Source organism: Vicia villosa, unplaced genomic scaffold (genome assembly GCF_029867415.1).
Source record: "Vicia villosa cultivar HV-30 ecotype Madison, WI unplaced genomic scaffold, Vvil1.0 ctg.003712F_1_1, whole genome shotgun sequence".
NCBI lineage: Eukaryota > Viridiplantae > Streptophyta > Magnoliopsida > Fabales > Fabaceae > Vicia > Vicia villosa.
The window spans coordinates 59,352-75,090 of record NW_026706278.1 but is presented as its reverse complement, the minus strand read 5'-3'; the positions used below and the strand labels follow the sequence as shown (position 1 = coordinate 75,090).

The 15,739-nt window shown below is 28.4% G+C and overlaps 2 long non-coding RNA genes across 2 annotated transcripts; both read left to right on the top strand.

Moving 5' to 3' along the window:
- Positions 1–5,161: 5,161 nt before the first annotated feature.
- On the top strand, positions 5,162–5,604 carry LOC131641390 (uncharacterized). Its single transcript, XR_009295504.1, has 2 exons — positions 5,162–5,293; positions 5,369–5,604. It is a non-coding gene; the product is annotated as an uncharacterized LOC131641390 (long non-coding RNA).
- A 9,098-nt stretch (positions 5,605–14,702) lies between these two features.
- LOC131641391 (uncharacterized) lies at positions 14,703–15,123 on the top strand. Its single transcript, XR_009295505.1, has 2 exons — positions 14,703–14,812; positions 14,888–15,123. It is a non-coding gene; the product is annotated as an uncharacterized LOC131641391 (long non-coding RNA).
- The last annotated feature ends 616 nt before the right edge of the window (positions 15,124–15,739 follow it).

The following is a 15,739-nucleotide window of genomic DNA, read 5'->3' as shown; positions in this document are numbered from 1 at the left end:
GTCATGAAAATTTGTCAATTTTTTCCTTAGTTAAAGTTTCATTGAGATAAAAATTGTACTTGACATAGATTAGAGCCTCGGCAACTATATTTTTTATTTTTAAAACCAGAAAGCGTGTGCCAGTATACCTCTTAGTTGTTGGTAATATCTAAGATGAAAAATAGGCATTTACCTTAGTTTGAATTTCAAACAGAGGGAAAAGCAATTTTTGTTAATATAATTTGTTATAAATTTTTACTTGTATTTTTTAGACCGAAGCTATATACACATTTCAATACAAAGTCTATTTACACATCTCTAAACGAACTAGAAAATTTTATTTTACATATACAAAATTTTTTTTTTTCACAATTTGTAACATAGTCTAGTATGCTCATATTCAAAATGGTACACTAATAGAACCTATATACTTATTTGATAACAGAACTAGATGACAAAACTGAATACATATCAGTAGCAAAAAACCTATACACATTGGTTACAAATTTCAGGAGAAACTAGTGTTGTTTAAGACTATAAAATGACAGGAAGGAACCGATCCAACATGAACAAATGTCATTTGTATCATCTTGTGGTAATGGTGTTGGGTCATTACCCACCTATAATTTAAAAAAAAAATTGGATTACCCTACAAAACCACGACATAAACCTTGTAACATAAAACTTTTTCTAGTTAGCAAAAACAACACTAACTTAACAACTAATAAAAATAGATTACGTGCACATGGAAAAGTGAATACCTTAGACCCCGAATCACTAATGCTTTCAACGACTATATCTCACATATATTTCATAACATAATATGAACACACATATTAGTTAGGTAACTACAATAAATAATACATTTAATAACAAACTTTTACCTCAACCAATTAAAAACCGAGGTCAAATGACCTAGAACTTGCCGTTTTAGTGTCTTTTTATAAACTATAAATTTTATCCCTCGGGTTTTTCTAAAAAAGACATAAAAAATAGTTCAGAGATTGCGCTTTGATTTTTAACTCTTGCCATTTCATGCTTTAATTAGAACCTAAATTGCGCCTTTATTTTTTAAAATATCTTTTCAGTCGGTTTTACTGAAAATCGACACGAATTGTTGATTAATATTTTAGTTAGTTAAATTGGAAGCGGCATTTATGTCAATTTTTTTCCCTCCGTTTTTTCTACCAACCTAGATATGAACTCTAAACATTACTTTATTCCAACATCGTAATTTTTAGTCTCATTCAGTTTTCATTATTTCTCAAAATTTTTTTACACCCTAGTGAAAAAAAAAACAACATTCTTCATCATCAACACATTATAAATCGAAACACCATTCAAAATAAAAGGATGATCGTACAACCTTGCAAAATAACTATGTTATGGTTGAAGTTGAATCCAAGTACTTTTAGGTTATTGAGGGGATTTTGCATATTTCAGATAACTTTTAGGTTATTGTCCATTTATTAGGTTTCTGATGTGATTGTTTACCATTTTATTTTGATATCCACTTTGTAGATGTAATATGTTATGAAACCATGTATTGTACATGTTTTGGATGTCATATAAACACTATGATTTTACTTAGTACCATATATGATGTTTTGAAAAGTATTATTCTAAATGCATGTTATTCGAGCATTGAAATCTTTTAAAAGTTACTTTATGTTATTTTTTTAATAAAAGAATTTTTATTTACTCCAAAAAACAAGTACAAATAGGGCGATCAAACGGTTCGAGCCAACCACCAATTAATAAAAAAGAAGACCTGTGGCATCATGAGCTTGCTAATGTGTTTTCTTAGATGAGGCATCATCGATATTCTATAAACTATACTAACTAACTGCCTATTTGAGCTTTTACCGAAACTGCACTCATTACGAAACTTCAACGCCCCATAAATTGTTTCAGCAAAAGCATACTTTAGAATAGAATCTTCTCACCCTTTACCCTTTTTCTGGTCAATCATCCAAGCCAATTCCTCAAACCAACTACCAAGTTTGTGATTCACACGCACGCATTCTAGAACATAATCCCACATGATTTTCAAACATGGGCAATTATATAACAATCGCTTAATTGCTTTTGTTTTCCTGCAACACACACAAATATTGTTTTCAACAAGCCCAAACCTATGGAGCCTCTATTTTGTTGCATGACTATTATGGCAAACTAACGACGTCATGAATAGTGCACGAGACCTAGCCGCATTACCATACATGATTTTCTTCTTTGTGACGATTTGATACTTCTCTTTAACCTCAATATACATCACACCTGTTTTGGATTTCTCCTTGTGCATAATTTCCCCCAACTCTGGTTGAGTTTAATACCGTCCTTCTGGTTTAGAATTGCCTTGAGGATCTAAGAGCATGACACTGTCACAGGCATCTCCATAATATTTATCCCTATAGTGTAGTAAGAATGAATGCGTCTAACCGATAGTAATTTCATGATACAAGCCTTATTCCAGTATGCTAAGGATATGATATTAATACCCCCCTTGCTTCCTCGGTGAAAAAACAGGCTTCTAAGAAATATGGGTTTTCCTCGAGATCTTATCAGTTCCAGACCAAAGAAAGGAACGACATATGGTTTCAACATCCTTTATAATTTTCTTTGGGAGGGGCATACAATATAACCAGTATTTTGCAATGGCAAATAAAACACTTTTAATCAACTGCATCCTACCCGCAAAACTCAGCGGAGTCTGTAAAAATGAATTGTGTTTTTAGATATAAAAATAAGATCTATTAAAGTAAAACTTAAATTTTCATACTAAAAAACGGTGAGAATTAAATCTAATAAAATTTGAAAAAAATTGAAATTTAAAGTGACAATTGTGTAGATAATATGATATGAATAAAATAATATAAAAATAATCAAAAAAACTTTTTCCAATATTCTAAGAAGTTTATTTATATGGACACATTTTTAGCTAAGATTGTATAAAGACATTTTGTTCCATTTTATGATATAGAATTATAATATGTAATGATAAAACCTTTTTGAAATTTTATTAATAATAAAATAATAATAATTAATATTATTAGTGTAGACATTTAAAAAAATGAATTAACTTCATCATCAACACATTATAAATCGAAACACCATTCAAAATAAAAGGATGATCGTACAACCTTGCAAAATAACTATGTTATGGTTGAAGTTGAATCCAAGTACTTTTAGGTTATTGAGGGGATTTTGCATATTTCAGATAACTTTTAGGTTATTATCCATTTATTAGGTTTCTGATGTGATTGTTTACCATTTTATTTTGATATCCACTTTGTAGATGTAATATGTTATGAAACCATGTATTGTACATGTTTTGGATGTCATATAAACACTATGATTTTACTTAGTACCATATATGATGTTTTGAAAAGTATTATTCTAAATGCATGTTATTCGAGCATTGAAATCTTTTAAAAGTTACTTTATGTTATTTTTTTAATAAAAGAATTTTTATTTACTCCAAAAAACAAGTACAAATAGGGCGATCAAACGGTTCGAGCCAACCACCAATTAATAAAAAAGAAGACCTGTGGCATCATGAGCTTGCTAATGTGTTTTCTTAGATGAGGCATCATCGATATTCTATAAACTATACTAACTAACTGCCTATTTGAGCTTTTACCGAAACTGCACTCATTACGAAACTTCAACGCCCCATAAATTGTTTCAGCAAAAGCATACTTTAGAATAGAATCTTCTCACCCTTTACCCTTTTTCTGGTCAATCATCCAAGCCAATTCCTCAAACCAACATCCAAGTTTGTGATTCACACGCACGCATTCTAGAACATAATCCCACATGTTTTTCAAACATGGGCAATTATATAACAATCGCTTAATTGCTTTTGTTTTCCTGCAACACACACAAATATTGTTTTCAACAAGCCCAAACCTATGGAGCCTCTATTTTGTTGCATGACTATTATGGCAAACTAACGACGTCATGAATAGTGCACGAGACCTAGCCGCATTACCATACATGATTTTCTTCTTTGTGACGATTTGATACTTCTCTTTAACCTCAATATACATCACACCTGTTTTGGATTTCTCCTTGTGCATAATTTCCCCCAACTCTGGTTGAGTTTAATACCGTCCTTCTGGTTTAGAATTGCCTTGAGGATCTAAGAGCATGACACTGTCACAGGCATCTCCATAATATTTATCCCTATAGTGTAGTAAGAATGAATGCGTCTAACCGATAGTAATTTCATGATACAAGCCTTATTCCAGTATGCTAAGGATATGATATTAATACCCCCCTTGCTTCCTCGGTGAAAAAACAGGCTTCTAAGAAATATGGGTTTTCCTCGAGATCTTATCAGTTCCAGACCAAAGAAAGGAACGACATATGGTTTCAACATCCTTTATTATTTTCTTTGGGAGGGGCATACAATATAACCAGTATTTTGCAATGGCAAATAAAACACTTTTAATCAACTGCATCCTACCCGCAAAACTCAGCAGAGTCTGTAAAAATGAATTGTGTTTTTAGATATAAAAATAAGATCTATTAAAGTAAAACTTAAATTTTCATACTAAAAAACGGTGAGAATTAATCTAATAAAATTTGAAAAAAAATTGAAATTTAAAGTGACAATTGTGTAGATAATATGATATGAATAAAATAATATAAAAATAATCAAAAAAACTTTTTCCAATATTCTAAGAAGTTTATTTATATGGACACATTTTTAGCTAAGATTGTATAAAGACATTTTGTTCCATTTTATGATATAGAATTATAATATGTAATGATAAAAACTTTTTGAAATTTTATTAATAATAAAATAATAATAATTAATATTATCAGTGTAGACATTTAAAAAAATGAATTAACATTTTAATATATTAAAATAAGTGCTATTAATGTTAGAATTAAATATTTCCTACAAAAATAAGAATTAAAATTTAAATGAAAAGTCTTTTCAAAAGGGAATAATATACAACAAAATTAATTATACAATAATTAAAAATTCTTATTCTTCAATATTTTAAAGATATATTTCTATTGGGACTCTTTTTAAAGTAAGACTTTACATTGATGGTTTGCTCATTTTTATTATAAAAAAATCATATAAGTTAATGGAAAGACCTTTTGAAAAGTTACAATATTTTATTATAAAGAAGGAAGGGAGTATATATATACATATAGATGGTTAGATAGATAAAGATATATACACTAGTTGATCTGACCGAAAAATAAAGGGTGAAATTCTACAAAATGACTTTTCGTTTCGACCGCCTCTCTCTTTTCTGTATTTTTAGCATTGCTATGGTTTTGCTTTCAGCAGGTAATGAAATAATGTTAGCTTTAAATTTTTAGACTTCTTAACCATTTGGATTAATGAACTCTAATTTGATTGTAGCATCTGTGAAGTCTCAAGATCGTGAGCCAAATAAATGCATACATAGAAGATGCACAGATTTTGGAGACAATCATATTTGTAATAAAACTTGCATTGATATGGGTTTCAAATCTGGTGGCAGATGTGTTTATCAAACTCCATGGAATGCGAGATGCTGTTGTTTCGAAAACTAAGAAAGAGTTATTGTAAATTATAACCATCAAAATAATAAATAAATACCTCTCCCTTTTCTATTATACATTGCTAGAAGAAAAATGCTTTGACAAATTATTTACTTTTATTTTTATTATATTTTCAATTATTTATCATTCATTTTTTATAATTTTGTTCATTTACACTTTCCTGTACTATTTATAAAAAATAATCTTGTAGAATTATTTATAGTATTTTTTTCCACACAATAATTGTTATTCTTTTAGATGTTTTTGAAAGAGTCTAATAATATTTTAAATAAAAATTGATAGGAATACTATTTAGGTTTTTGAAGAATTTATATTAACCAAGTGATGAATTGACGATGGATATTTAGTTTTTAAATATCCATATATAGTTGAGATGTAAGATGGAATTTGATAAACAAAAATATATTCTTTTGTTTAATTATAATTTCACCCGCTTCTTCTTCGTTCGTGCTTCATACCATGTATTTTCAAATGAATATAAATTAAGGCATCCTTATGGATCTAGAGCTTGTGGTAGCTCTTTTGAGAATTATTTCTATTTTTCTTGAAATGTTGTGGCACCCATCCAATTAAACCTGACATCCTCCATTATGTATAAAATTTTATCAAAATATCTTTATAGTTATTCGAATTTTTTAAAAAACTTGGTGGTTTTTCGGATATATGGATTAATATAGATGGTTTTTACAAAATCCTTGGTTTCTAGATTTTTGAGATTTCTCTAATATTTGGATTATTTATTGAATTTTTGACAAAATAGATATAAAAGCGTGCGTATATTTTTAAATACTTATTCAATAAAATTGTTATTGAAAATGAAGTTGTTAATGTATGTATGAATTTGAAAATTATTTTTAAAAATGGACTTATAATTATATAAGTTAATATATGAATTGGGCTAACTAATTACAATAGCACCAAAAAACTGTTTTACCTCGGTTGAAAAATGGGACTTATCTCGATTTTATAGACAAGATAACAAAGAGAATCATGAAAATTAGTCAATTTTTTCCTTAGTTAAAGTTTCATTGAGATAAAAATTGTACTTGACATAGATTAGAGCCTCGGCAACTATATTTTTTATTTTTCAAACCAGAAACCGTGTGCCAGTATACCTCTTAGTTGTTGGTAATATCTAAGATGAAAAATAGGCATTTACCTTAGTTTGAATTTCAAACAGAGGGAAAAGCAATTTTTGTTAATATAATTTGTTATAAATTTTTACTTGTATTTTTTAGACCGAAGCTATATACACATTTCAATACAAAGTCTATTTACACATCTCTAAACGAACTAGAAAATTTTATTTTACATATACAATTTTTTTTTTTTCACAATTTGTAACATAGTCTAGTATGCTCATATTCAAAATGGTACACTAATAGAACCTATATACTTATTTGTTAACAGAACTAGATGACAAAACTGAATACATATCAGTAGCAAAAAACCTATACACATTGGTTACAAATTTCAGGAGAAACTAGTGTTGTTTAAGACTATAAAATGACAGGAAGGAACCGATCCAACATGAACAAATGTCATTTGTATCTTCTTGTGGTAATGGTGTTGGGTCATTACCCACCTATAATTTAAAAAAAAAATTGGATTACCCTACAAAACCACGACATAAACCTTGTAACATAAAACTTTTTCTAGTTAGCAAAAACAACACTAACTTAACAACTAATAAAAACAGATTACGTGCACATGGAAAAGTGAATACCTTAGACCCCGAATCACTAATGCTTTCAACGACTATATCTCACATATATTTCATAACATAATATGAACACACATATTAGTTGGGTAACTACAATAAATAATACATTTAATAACAAACTTTTACCTCAACCAATTAAAAACCGAGGTCAAATGACCTAGAACTTGCCGTTTTAGTGTCTTTTTATAAACTATAAATTTTATCCCTCGGGTTTTTCTAAAAAAGACATAAAAAATAGTTCAGAGATTGCGCTTTGATTTTTAACTCTTGCCATTTCATGCTTTAATTAGAACCTAAATTGCGCCTTTATTTTTTAAATTATCTTTTCAGTCGGTTTTACTGAAAATCGACACGAATTGTTGATTAATATTTTAGTTAGTTAAATTGGAAGCGACATTTATGTCAATTTTTTTCCCTCGGTTTTTTCTACCAACCTAGATATGAACTCTAAACATTACTTTATTCCAACATCGTAATTTTTAGTCTCATTCAGTTTTCATTATTTCTCAAAAAAATTTTACACCCTAGTGAAAAAAAAAACAACATTCTTCATCATCAACACATTATAAATCGAAACACCATTCAAAATAAAAGGATGATCGTACAACCTTGCAAAATAACTATGTTATGGTTGAAGTTGAATCCAAGTACTTTTAGGTTATTGAGGGGATTTTGCATATTTCAGATAACTTTTAGGTTATTGTCCATTTATTAGGTTTCTGATGTGATTGTTTACCATTTTATTTTGATATCCACTTTGTAGATGTAATATGTTATGAAACCATGTATTGTACATGTTTTGGATGTCATATAAACACTATGATTTTACTTAGTACCATATATGATGTTTTGAAAAGTATTATTCTAAATGCATGTTATTCGAGCATTGAAATCTTTTAAAAGTTACTTTATGTTATTTTTTTTAATAAAAGAATTTTTATTTACTCCAAAAAACAAGTACAAATAGGGCGATCAAACGGTTCGAGCCAACCACCAATTAATAAAAAAGAAGACCTGTGGCATCATGAGCTTGCTAATGTGTTTTCTTAGATGAGGCATCATCGATATTCTATAAACTATACTAACTAACTGCCTATTTGAGCTTTTACCGAAACTGCACTCATTACGAAACTTCAACGCCCCATAAATTGTTTCAGCAAAAGCATACTTTAGAATAGAATCTTCTCACCCTTTACCCTTTTTCTGGTCAATCATCCAAGCCAATTCCTCAAACCAACATCCAAGTTTGTGATTCACACGCACGCATTCTAGAACATAATCCCACATGTTTTTCAATCATGGGCAATTATATAACAATCGCTTAATTGCTTTTGTTTTCCTGCAACACACACAAATATTGTTTTCAACAAGCCCAAACCTATGGAGCCTCTATTTTGTTGCATGACTATTATGGCAAACTAACGACGTCATGAATAGTGCACGAGACCTAGCCGCATTACCATACATGATTTTCTTCTTTGTGACGATTTGATACTTCTCTTTAACCTCAATATACATCACACCTGTTTTGGATTTCTCCTTGTGCATAATTTCCCCCAACTCTGGTTGAGTTTAATACCGTCCTTCTGGTTTAGAATTGCCTTGAGGATCTAAGAGCATGACACTGTCACAGGCATCTCCATAATATTTATCCCTATAGTGTAGTAAGAATGAATGCGTCTAACCGATATTAATTTCATGATACAAGCCTTATTCCAGTATGCTAAGGATATGATATTAATACCCCCTTGCTTCCTCGGTGAAAAAAACAGGCTTCTAAGAAATATGGGTTTTCCTCGAGATCTTATCAGTTCCAGACCAAAGAAAGGAACGACATATGGTTTCAACATCCTTTATTATTTTCTTTGGGAGGGGCATACAATATAACCAGTATTTTGCAATGGCAAATAAAACACTTTTAATCAAATGCATCCTACCCGCAAAACTCAGCGGAGTTTGTAAAAATGAATTGTGTTTTTAGATATAAAAATAAGATCTATTAAAGTAAAACTTAAATTTTCATACTAAAAAACGGTGAGAATTAAATCTAATAAAATTTGAAAAAAAATTGAAATTTAAAGTGACAATTGTGTAGATAATATGATATGAATAAAATAATATAAAAATAATCAAAAAAAATTTTTCCAATATTCTAAGAAGTTTATTTATATGGACACATTTTTAGCTAAGATTGTATAAAGACATTTTGTTCCATTTTATGATATAGAATTATAATATGTAATGATAAAACCTTTTTGAAATTTTATTAATAATAAAATAATAATAATTAATATTATTAGTGTAGACATTTAAAAAAATGAATTAACATTTTAATATATTAAAATAAGTGCTATTAATGTTAGAATTAAATATTTCCTACAAAAATAAGAATTAAAATTTAAATGAGAAGTCTTTTCAAAAGGGAATAATATACAACAAAATTAATTATACAATACTTAAAAATTCTTATTCTTCAATATTTTAAAGATATATTTCTATTGGGACTCTTTTTAAAGTAAGACTTTACATTGATGGTTTGCTCATTTTTATTATAAAAAAATCATATAAGTTAATGGAAAGACCTTTTGAAAAGTTACAATATTTTATTATAAAGAAGGAAGGGAGTATATATATACATATAGATGGATAGATAGATAAAGATATATACACTAGTTGATCTGACCGAAAAATAAAGGGTGAAATTCTACAAAATGACTTTTCGTTTCGACCGCCTCTCTCTTTTCTGTATTTTTAGCATTGCTATGGTTTTGCTGTCAGCAGGTAATGAAATAATGTTAGCTTTAAATTTTTAGACTTCTTAACCATTTGGATTAATGAACTCTAATTTGATTGTAGCATCTGTGAAGTCTCAAGATCGTGAGCCAAATAAATGCATACGTAGAAGATGCACAGATTTTGGAGACAATCATATTTGTAATAAAACTTGCATTGATATGGGTTTCAAATCTGGTGGCAGATGTGTTTATCAAACTCCATGGAATGCGAGATGTTGTTGTTTCGAAAACTAAGAAAGAGTTATTGTAAATTATAACCATCAAAATAATAAATAAATACCTCTCCCTTTTCTATTATACATTGCTAGAAGAAAAATGCTTTGACAAATTATTTACTTTTATTTTTATTATATTTTCAATTATTTATCATTCATTTTTTATAATTTTGTTCATTTACACTTTCCTGTACTATTTATAAAAAATAATCTTGTAGAATTATTTATAGTATTTTTTTCCACACAATAATTGTTATTCTTTTAGATGTTTTTGAAAGAGTCTAATAATATTTTAAATAAAAATTGATAGGAATACTATTTAGGTTTTTGAATAATTTATATTAACCAAGTGATGAATTGACGATGGATATTTAGTTTTTAAATATCCATATATAGTTGAGATGTAAGATGGAATTTGATAAACAAAAATATATTCTTTTGTTTAATTATAATTTCACCCGCTTCTTCTTCGTTCGTGCTTCATACCATGTATTTTCAAATGAATATAAATTAAGGCATCCTTATGGCTCTAGAGCTTGTGGTAGCTCTTTTGAGAATTATTTCTATTTTTCTTGAAATGTTGTGGCACCCATCCAATTAAACCTGACATCCTCCATTATGTATAAAATTTTATCAAAATATCTTTATAGTTATTCGAATTTTTTAAAAAACTTGGTGGTTTTTCGGATATATGGATTAATATAGATGGTTTTTACAAAATCCTTGGTTTCTATATTTTTGAGATTTCTCTAATATTTGGATTATTTATTAAATTTTTGACAAAATAGATATAAAAGCGTGCGTATATTTTTAAATACTTATTCAATAAAATTGTTATTGAAAATGAAGTTGTTAATGTATGTATGAATTTGAAAATTATTTTTAAAAATGGACTTATAATTATATAAGTTAATATATGAATTGGGGTAACTAATTACAATAGCACCAAAAAACTGTTTTACCTCGGTTGAAAAATGGGACTTATCTCGATTTTATAGACAAGATAACAAAGAGAATCATGAAAATTAGTCAATTTTTACCTTAGTTAAAGTTTCATTGAGATAAAAATTGTACTTGACATAGATTAGAGCCTCGGCAACTATATTTTTTATTTTTCAAACCAGAAACCGTGTGCCAGTATACCTCTTAGTTGTTGGTAATATCTAAGATGAAAAATAGGCATTTACCTTAGTTTGAATTTCAAACAGAGGGAAAAGCAATTTTTGTTAATATAATTTGTTATAAATTTTTACTTGTATTTTTTAGACCGAAGCTATATACACATTTCAATACAAAGTCTATTTACACATCTCTAAACGAACTAGAAAATTTTATTTTACATATACAATTTTTTTTTTCACAATTTGTAACATAGTCTAGTATGCTCATATTCAAAATGGTACACTAATAGAACCTATATACTTATTTGTTAACAGAACTAGATGACAAAACTGAATACATATCAGTAGCAAAAAACCTATACACATTGGTTACAAATTTCAGGAGAAACTAGTGTTGTTTAAGACTATAAAATGACAGGAAGGAACCGATCCAACATGAACAAATGTCATTTGTATCTTCTTGTGGTAATGGTGTTGGGTCATTACCCACCTATAATTTAAAAAAAAAATTGGATTACCCTACAAAACCACGACATAAACCTTGTAACATAAAACTTTTTCTAGTTAGCAAAAACAACACTAACTTAACAACTAATAAAAACAGATTACGTGCACATGGAAAAGTGAATACCTTAGACCCCGAATCACTAATGCTTTCAACGACTATATCTCACATATATTTCATAACATAATATGAACACACATATTAGTTGGGTAACTACAATAAATAATACATTTAATAACAAACTTTTACCTCAACCAATTAAAAACCGAGGTCAAATGACCTAGAACTTGCCGTTTTAGTGTCTTTTTATAAACTATAAATTTTATCCCTCGGGTTTTTCTAAAAAAGACATAAAAAATAGTTCAGAGATTGCGCTTTGATTTTTAACTCTTGCCATTTCATGCTTTAATTAGAACCTAAATTGCGCCTTTATTTTTTAAATTATCTTTTCAGTCGGTTTTACTGAAAATCGACACGAATTGTTGATTAATATTTTAGTTAGTTAAATTGGAAGCGACATTTATGTCAATTTTTTTCCCTCGGTTTTTTCTACCAACCTAGATATGAACTCTAAACATTACTTTATTCCAACATCGTAATTTTTAGTCTCATTCAGTTTTCATTATTTCTCAAAAAATTTTTACACCCTAGTGAAAAAAAAACAACATTCTTCATCATCAACACATTATAAATCGAAACACCATTCAAAATAAAAGGATGATCGTACAACCTTGCAAAATAACTATGTTATGGTTGAAGTTGAATCCAAGTACTTTTAGGTTATTGAGGGGATTTTGCATATTTCAGATAACTTTTAGGTTATTGTCCATTTATTAGGTTTCTGATGTGATTGTTTACCATTTTATTTTGATATCCACTTTGTAGATGTAATATGTTATGAAACCATGTATTGTACATGTTTTGGATGTCATATAAACACTATGATTTTACTTAGTACCATATATGATGTTTTGAAAAGTATTATTCTAAATGCATGTTATTCGAGCATTGAAATCTTTTAAAAGTTACTTTATGTTATTTTTTTTAATAAAAGAATTTTTATTTACTCCAAAAAACAAGTACAAATAGGGCGATCAAACGGTTCGAGCCAACCACCAATTAATAAAAAAGAAGACCTGTGGCATCATGAGCTTGCTAATGTGTTTTCTTAGATGAGGCATCATCGATATTCTATAAACTATACTAACTAACTGCCTATTTGAGCTTTTACCGAAACTGCACTCATTACGAAACTTCAACGCCCCATAAATTGTTTCAGCAAAAGCATACTTTAGAATAGAATCTTCTCACCCTTTACCCTTTTTCTGGTCAATCATCCAAGCCAATTCCTCAAACCAACATCCAAGTTTGTGATTCACACGCACGCATTCTAGAACATAATCCCACATGTTTTTCAATCATGGGCAATTATATAACAATCGCTTAATTGCTTTTGTTTTCCTGCAACACACACAAATATTGTTTTCAACAAGCCCAAACCTATGGAGCCTCTATTTTGTTGCATGACTATTATGGCAAACTAACGACGTCATGAATAGTGCACGAGACCTAGCCGCATTACCATACATGATTTTCTTCTTTGTGACGATTTGATACTTCTCTTTAACCTCAATATACATCACACCTGTTTTGGATTTCTCCTTGTGCATAATTTCCCCCAACTCTGGTTGAGTTTAATACCGTCCTTCTGGTTTAGAATTGCCTTGAGGATCTAAGAGCATGACACTGTCACAGGCATCTCCATAATATTTATCCCTATAGTGTAGTAAGAATGAATGCGTCTAACCGATAGTAATTTCATGATACAAGCCTTATTCCAGTATGCTAAGGATATGATATTAATACCCCCTTGCTTCCTCGGTGAAAAAAACAGGCTTCTAAGAAATATGGGTTTTCCTCGAGATCTTATCAGTTCCAGACCAAAGAAAGGAACGACATATGGTTTCAACATCCTTTATTATTTTCTTTGGGAGGGGCATACAATATAACCAGTATTTTGCAATGGCAAATAAAACACTTTTAATCAAATGCATCCTACCCGCAAAACTCAGCGGAGTTTGTAAAAATGAATTGTGTTTTTAGATATAAAAATAAGATCTATTAAAGTAAAACTTAAATTTTCATACTAAAAAACGGTGAGAATTAAATCTAATAAAATTTGAAAAAAAATTGAAATTTAAAGTGACAATTGTGTAGATAATATGATATGAATAAAATAATATAAAAATAATTAAATAAATTTTTTCCAATATTCTAAGAAGTTTATTTATATGGACACATTTTTAGCTAAGATTGTATAAAGACATTTTGTTCCATTTTATGATATAGAATTATAATATGTAATGATAAAACCTTTTTGAAATTTTATTAATAATAAAATAATAATAATTAATATTATTAGTGTAGACATTTAAAAAAATGAATTAACATTTTAATATATTAAAATAAGTGCTATTAATGTTAGAATTAAATATTTCCTACAAAAATAAGAATTAAAATTTAAATGAGAAGTCTTTTCAAAAGGGAATAATATACAACAAAATTAATTATACAATACTTAAAAATTCTTATTCTTCAATATTTTAAAGATATATTTCTATTGGGACTCTTTTTAAAGTAAGACTTTACATTGATGGTTTGCTCATTTTTATTATAAAAAAATCATATAAGTTAATGGAAAGACCTTTTGAAAAGTTACAATATTTTATTATAAAGAAGGAAGGGAGTATATATATACATATAGATGGATAGATAGATAAAGATATATACACTAGTTGATCTGACCGAAAAATAAAGGGTGAAATTCTACAAAATGACTTTTCGTTTCGACCGCCTCTCTCTTTTCTGTATTTTTAGCATTGCTATGATTTTGCTGTCAGCAGGTAATGAAATAATGTTAGCTTTAAATTTTTAGACTTCTTAACCATTTGGATTAATGAACTCTAATTTGATTGTAGCATCTGTGAAGTCTCAGGATCGTGAGCCAAATAAATGCATACGTAGAAGATGCACAGATTTTGGAGACAATCATATTTGTAATAAAACTTGCATTGATATGGGTTTCAAATCTGGTGGCAGATGTGTTTATCAAACTCCATGGAATGCGAGATGCTGTTGTTTCGAAAACTAAGAAAGAGTTATTGTAAATTATAACCATCAAAATAATAAATAAATACCTCTCCCTTTTCTATTATACATTGCTAGAAGAAAAATGCTTTGACAAATTATTTACTTTTATTTTTATTATATTTTCAATTATTTATCATTCATTTTTTATAATTTTGTTCATTTACACTTTCCTGTACTATTTATAAAAAATAATCTTGTAGAATTATTTATAGTATTTTTTTCCACACAATAATTGTTATTCTTTTAGATGTTTTTGAAAGAGTCTAATAATATTTTAAATAAAAATTGATAGGAATACTATTTAGGTTTTTGAAGAATTTATATTAATCAAGTGATGAATTGACGATGGATATTTAGTTTTTAAATATCCATATATAGTTGAGATGTAAGATGGAATTTGATAAACAAAAATATATTCTTTTGTTTAATTATAATTTCACCCGCTTCTTCTTCGTTCGTGCTTCATACCATGTATTTTCAAATGAATATAAATTAAGGCATCCATATGGCTCTAGAGCTTGTGGTAGCTCTTTTGAGAATTATTTCTATTTTTCTTGAAATGTTGTGGCACCCATCCAATTAAACCTGACATCCTCCATTATGTATAAAATTTTATCAAAATATCTTTATAGTTATTCGAATTTTTTAAAAAACTTGGTGGTTTTTCGGATATATGGATT